The sequence below is a fragment of the Talpa occidentalis genome, unplaced genomic scaffold, assembly GCF_014898055.3.
Source record: "Talpa occidentalis isolate TD23 unplaced genomic scaffold, MPIMG_talOcc4v2.1 talOcc4.14, whole genome shotgun sequence".
Lineage (NCBI taxonomy): Eukaryota > Metazoa > Chordata > Mammalia > Eulipotyphla > Talpidae > Talpa > Talpa occidentalis.
In genome coordinates this window covers 78,645,825-78,652,910 of record NW_023601433.1, presented here as the reverse complement: position 1 = coordinate 78,652,910, position 7,086 = coordinate 78,645,825, and positions in this window count along the sequence as shown.

The window sequence follows — 7,086 nt, the reverse complement described above, 5'->3', positions numbered from 1 at the left end:
TTTAGTTACCGTCATCCATTTCCCAGTTGGGGCAACAATGAGGGAGGCCTCAGTCAAACTACAAGAAATTTTGTGGATGGATGCCAGCGGGATTAGCTTCACTTGGGCTGGAACAACATAGAATCCCAGGCAAACCCCATCTTTTTAGAGTGTGTTCAATTTTGCATTTATCTTTTTGGATGTGTTTCTAAAGAACTTCATGTATTTGAACTGCTCTTTATGTAACAAAGTAAGTAACCCTTGCGCTCATGCCCTGGGTTTTTTCTCTTAATGAATTATTCCAGGCTAGCCATTTAGTCCTTTGAGAGTCACAGCCCTTTGTTTTAGCTGCAACTTGGGTCTTGGTACTAGGGTATTGAGTCAGGCAGCTGAACAGTTGTGACCTGAGGCCATAAGCAGAGGAACATTTTCTGGAGTGCTTCACTAAGCTCCCCTGCTTTAATCAAAGGCATCCGATAGCCATGGTCCTGGGGACCATCTACCTAGGGCAGTGGACACCTTGACTATTAATTGGACACCTGTACTTTGGTTCCCATTCTATCACAGCTCCCCAAAGTGGTAGTCCATTGCTATTGAAGTAGAGCTGATGAAGTAGGAAGACTGGCTTTTTGCCTTGTTTGTTTGTTAGTTTGCTTGGGGCTCTCTGAGGAAGGAGGGGCTCCCACCTCCTCATCTCAACCCATCCCTTCAGTGATTCAGTCTCAGGAGGAAACCATGGCTCCTGGGGCCATTTCCTAATGGTACTGTAAACCAAGCAGCTCTGCTTCTGCCTGTTTCCAAGCCCACCCTTCTTTCCTGAACGCGGGTAGGGATGGGCGCTTTCCTCTTTGGAAGGAACATGTTTCAATGGCTCACAAAAAACAAAGGGGAAGTGAGGAAACAGGAAGAGATATAATGGGGGCTGGGGTAGAATCAGATCCCCTGGAGCCAAGCCCACCTTGTTCACAAGAGCTGCCCATGGCTGGATACAGCTGGCTGGTGATGCTAAACTTGAAAGTTATTATTATTATTATTATTATTTTTTGCTTCCTCCAAGATGATATAGGTACATGAAGTTTAGGTTAAGGGGGTGGGATGGGGCACTTTTTTATTTTTATGTTGTGTCCAGAATGACTGTTCATCTTTTGCTTTTTGCACTGTTTGTTTCCATATCTGTAATCTGAGCTAGTGCTAGGACTGGGAGGCTACACTTCAGGAAGTCTGAATAGGTTTGGGAAGGTGATGAGTGATGCCAGTTAGGGCTACGGAGGGAGAGGCCTGGTTTCTACTAGATCCACACTCCTAGACCTGTAGATCCCCCTGAACGCAGATAGCCAAGACCAAGAGCTGACGGCAAAGGTGGAACTCCTTTGCCCAGAAGTGTGACTTTGCCTCAGTTTCTTGGCAGACCATGCACAGGTTTTTGCTGAGATGGGCTGAGTCTGCAGTCTAGCCCTGATTTGGGTCAGGGGCCAGCCAACCTCTAATCAAACCTCTTTGGGGCTTACTCATGCTGATGGAAACATCATGGCTGAAAACTATCAGTGGGACCCACATCACCTAAGCCAGGCCTGTTTTTCTGAAAAATCTCCACAGTTGAGTAGAAGCTGTTCAGTGGATACCTTGAGTTCTGGTGACTTGAAAGATGGTTATCTTCGAGTGTCGGTGGCATTAAACCCCCAGGAGGGCTGAAGGACCTACAGGGTTACCTGTTGGTTTGAGAGGTTGATCTTCTCTTACTCTCACCATTTGCCTAAGAGATACTGGCCTAAAATTAGGGGGTCACATTAGAGGTCACTTAGACTTTGAAGAGATGGTGTGAAGTTATGTTTACCCTCCTCCTTTCTGTGCCTGGGAACTGTTTAATCCAGTTTTAGAATTGTGATTTGACTTCTTATCATTTGGAGAAGCTTCTGTTTTAAGGAATTTCTCTTATCCTGCCTCTCCCCTCCCTTGGAAGGTCTGGCCATGGCTTCTAGAATCTCAGTTGAATTTAAGAAAGCAGCAGCAGTACTTCCCTTTCCCTCGCACTTCCATTCCTTTCTCTAGAAAGTGTCTCACCTTGGGAAGCCCGGGGGCAGAGTCAGCAGGCTCTCTGCCCTCCCTGGGCATTGGGGATTGGGAATCACCCTCCCCGGTCAGCACAGTGCCTTTTCCTCTCCTGCTCTGAGCCAGGGTGGGCATTCCCTCTAGATGCGGGTCTGGGCAGGGGTCCTACAGTCCCTGCCGTGGGGCTGCTTCCTCATCCCTTCGTCCCCTCCCCTCTGCTGGCCAGCTCTGACCTAATTCAAGTGTCTTCTTGCCTCAAGGAACCTTAATGGCATCAAGTGGCAACTTGTAATACTGTCCTCCATGTCTCTCCAAAAGGACCTTGGAGAGCAGCTGAGCTTTCCAAAATGAGACCTATAGATCCTCCTGTTAAAGAAAAAGAGGTGGTGGGTGGTGACTGAGGATGTCCTTTGGGCCTCCTGCTGTGGCCCTTGAGGACCGAGTCGGGTGAGGCTAAGCAATTGTGCACTGAAGCCGAACTAGAAACAGCAAGGATCTGTTCAGAAATCTCAGAAGAAATCTGCTTCTCTTCTATGGAAAGATGTACTTAGGGATCAAAGAGCTCTGAGCAAATTGCAGTGAAGCCTTAACTTTCAAGCTTCAGAAAGATCAGAGTAATTTTTTCCTTTTAGTCCGGGCTAGGACTCTTCTGTATGTAGATCTCTCCTTGGGCAAGAGGGCTAGAGTTCTTCGTTTTATTACGAGACTAGATTGGTGTCAGTGGGTCAGCTGCCCAGTGAGGGAGGGTTTCTTCTTTGTATGTGGTAGCTTGCACCCCTCTGCTCGGTCCGTCCCCAGCTTCCTTTTGGCTAGCCATCTCTAGGGTGCCAGGTCATTTGGATAAGAACATGATTTGGGGATTGCATGGGTTGGCAGAAAGAGAGCAGGATGGATCGCTTGGGACGGGTTCCCCCTAGGAGTATAAAAACAAGGAGCCAGGATTGTGCTGGCAGCCAGGGAAACAGTAGTGCCTGTTAAAGTTGGCAAAGAGGGCCCTGGCATCTCTTGCATCCAGGCAGTCTTGTGAGATGGGGGCACATAGCACCAGGAAAAGCAGAACTCCATTCTCACCTCTATTTTGAGCTTCAGTGCTTTATTTCAGTATGAGGAAAAACAACAACAAACTGAAGTGTGCTTTCCGTCCTCTCAAAGGACAACTGTCGGGCAAGGAGAGCTGAGTTGCCAGGTGGGAGGAGAGAATTGGCAGGGACAGACGTCATGGCAACACCAGGAATGAGACATTGTTGTCTACTCTTCCCTGGTGTTCATGATCCGGGGAATGAAAAGAAATTTGACCCTGGATTAATTCCCTTAGATTTTTCTTGTACCAAATTCTATGCTAGGACCAGCTGCCCATTCAGAGCTCAGGACAGCCTCTTCAGTCATTATTGACCTAACCTGGCCTGTCAGGAAACCTAACTCTGCGCCTTCAGATCGGACCGGACTGCTCAGTTCTGTACCAAGTATTGGAGAATAGTGTCAAGTTCTTAGTAGCCCTTGTAGCTCCTACTCTAGATTGCCATCCTCTCCCCACGGAGGCCAAACCAACTCTGTAGCCACGGTGGCAGTGACAGTGGCACAGTGAGATGCGATTGAGGGGCTTTGAACCTGGCTGGCCCGGGAAAACAGTTGGGGTGGATAGAGCTCTCTTTCCTTCTGGGCTGTCTCCACCTGTCCCTAGCCCTTCCACGCCCCACCCTACTCCCACCAAAAAGTAAAAAAATCAGGATGTTTTTCACTGTCCATTGCTTTGTGTTTTAATAAACAATTTGCAGTGACACTCTGTGTTGGGCTTGAGTTTGGACTTGATTGCAACGAAATGAAGTGATGAGGTGGGGAAAGGCAGACCCAAGGGTTTACTGTCTGCAAAGCATTCTCCTGTGACGAGGTTAGGAACTTCTGACCATGTAGCCCATGTCTCTTGCTTTTATTTTTGGTTAAGGGAATGGAGTTCTGTAAAAATCTTGCCCTGGCCATTTCAACCAGTAGTGCACTCAAGGAAAAATAATTATTCTGTTTTTGTTACCACTTTTACTGGGACACCAGCCCACCAAGGCACAGGAGCCTGGATGCCTCCCCTCTCATCTTTCCCTCTTTCTCCAGAGCCTGTGGACAAACTAAACCACGGAGACCATTTTTTTCCCGCTTTTACCTTCTCTGGTATGTTGTAAGTGTTAAATACACATGGGAAGGGGCAGGAAGAGCAGAAAGGATTTTTTTCTTTTAAGTTATCTACCATGTTTCACGGCTGAGGTACACGAAACTCAAACTTCAGGCTAGTCAGAAAATAGTCAAGCCATGATTCAAATCCAGTTGTTGCCTACAAAGCCCATGTTCTTTCTAAGGTTGCGAGAATAATTATAGATATCCTTTACTGAGCCCTTGAAATGGTCCTGACACAATGCCAAGTACTTTTACAGATGTTATCTACTTTTAATTTTTAACAAACCAGTTGGTATTAGCCTTTAAGTGGTGAAGTGACTTGCTTAAGGCCATACAGCCAACAAAAGACAAAACTGGGTTTTACACCAGGCCACTTGCTCTTAATAACTTCTGCCTCCCATTTCCCCATGATGCTGTGTGACAAGGCCCAGAATCTACCTCTGCTGTATTTCTCCAAGTGGGGATGGAGGCTGCTAGTAGAAGGGGGAGGAAAAAGGAGAGTTTGGCCTACTTCCCTCAGCCTTTGAAGGACAGAATTGCAGAGCTCAGCTTAAGACTGAGGCTAGTGTCAATGGAGTCCCTTCTCAGGGCGCAAGTAAGCCCAAAGGCCCACAAAACCTTTCTTAGCTTGAGTCCACTCATAACTGGAGTTCTTTACTAATTCAGACTTAGCTGTTACTATTTCAAGTAAACTTTGCATGAGCTGCCAAATGGGGAAGAGACCTGAAGAAGGCCCTACTCTAGGGAGTTGCAGGGAGGGAAATAGTCTGACAGAAGATCTTGGGCCAAGTGCTGGGGGTTGGGTTAAACCACTCCTTGGGTCCAGATCTTAATCTTGCTAAGGAAATCAGGCTCCCGGGTGGCTGGAGCCGGTGTGTCGGACCTTTCTCCCTATTTAGTACCCTTTCCCTACAGAGGAAGGGAGACGAGTTTTTCCAGCATTTACTGGAAAGCATGTTGCTATAGCAGAGGTATGGGGTCAAGGCAGAAAGCAGAAAGGAGTTGGAACATAGAGGTTCTGGAGTAGACTTGACTGGACTCTCTAGCAACCTGAGATGGTAGGCACCTCCCTGCAGCACTCTGGCCCAAGACACTCAGTTTGTCGCTAACCACTTAAAAGTAAAAAACCCCACATTTTGGCTTGGGCCTTGTACTAAGACTTGCTTTTCTGGGGTTCCTTACTACATCTTGAATCCATCTATTGCTTTCTCAAGGCCTGGGCACAGCTTGTTTCCTCTCAGCTCCGACTTCAATGTTCTTTTTCGCTGCATTCTCTCCTCCAGCTCTGTGGCGTCTCCCTGCCCAGTGTGTCTGCCCCCAGCAGAGAGGTGCTGGAGAGAGGCCACCAAAATAATATTGCCACAGCGACCATTCACGAGACACTCCCTTGCACCTGCATAGTGCTCTTTGTTGGTAGTTTTCATCTCTTCACAACCACCTTAGGACAAACACCATACTAGCCTGACTTGTAAACGAGGAAAACAAAGACTCAGAGCAAAGGGGTGAATGACCTGCTCCAAGTCACAGAGCTGGTAAGCGGCAGAGCAAGAACTGGGACTCAGTCCTGTGTGTCTGCAAAGCCTGTGTTCTTGATGCCATGGCGTTCTACTTGAAAAAGGAGCCTTTTGAATGTAGATAACTGCCAAAGCTGGGGGATGTTTACAAAGAAATTTTATTATGGTATTCTTTCTCTGATAAAGAGAACTTTTAGGACTTTGTGAAACAAGAAATATATTTTAAGAAGTCATATAGGTGCAAAATGTGAAAAGTCATCCTTCTTTTCCCCATTTAGCCCCTAGAGGCTAATACAGATGACATGACAGTCTAGTGTATTTCATTTGTTTTATGGATAGGTAGGTAGATAGATAGATAGATATAGTACACGTGTCTTTGAAAAATTCCATTAAGAAGGGATTACTGGAGCCAGCAATATATACATTTAAAGATTTGGAAGTACTGCCCTCAGTAAGGCTACGTGAGTTTTTCACTCACTCATCTTGTGCTATATGATTGTGGAATATGTCAGAAATCCCTTTTGGAAACAGGTGGGATATAAATAACAGATTCATGCTTTATTTAAAAAAAAAAAAATTCTTCCATCAGGGAGAGAAGTGACTTGGGTACTGGAGAAATTACTAGTTCTCAGTCCTAGGCCACAAGGGATGCCTGTAGTCCCAACACGACTTACTGACTTGATGGGTGCCGCCTTTAGGGAGGCAGCAGAAAGGACTGAACTTCCCAGTCTTGGCAGAAGAAAAGCCCTGTGATGTCTTGCTTACCTTGGCCGTACCAGCTCTCGACCCCAGCTGCCTGCCTGGTTGGAGGCAGACTGCCTGGCTACTCCAGGGCCCCCCTGGAAAACAGCCACTGTCACACCTCTACAGTGGGAAAGGAACCAGCTGAGAGGGATGATTCACAGAGCACTGAGCTGGGGGCACAGGGAAACTAGCCTCTTTACCTCCAGTCTCCCTATGCCTACCCCCAGGAAGCCTGGGGGTTGTTACTATTTAATGTGGTAAATCTGTATTCCCTACTCCCCATAAGGTATTAGTATGTGTACTTTTCAAAAAACATTTAAAAAGATTTTTGACATATCTTGGTAAGAGTTGGTGAGGAGAGGCAGAGGCAGATTGGAAGTTACAGCCCTAATTTTTCCTTTTTGGTATAGTGTGTGTTTTATTTTCCTAAAGACATAGTCTTTTTCCTTTTGACCGCAAGTCATGGGCAGTGATGAGAGAGTAGGCCCTGACTCCCTTAGATGACAAATTATTTTTAAAATTAACAGAAAAAGGTTGCTTTTTAAATTTAAAGAGGAAATAAGGATACTCTGGCTTAGAGTCTGCTTTCCAAAAATCCTAAGGTACTTTCTTTTTATAAAAATGAAGAGGCAGTTGT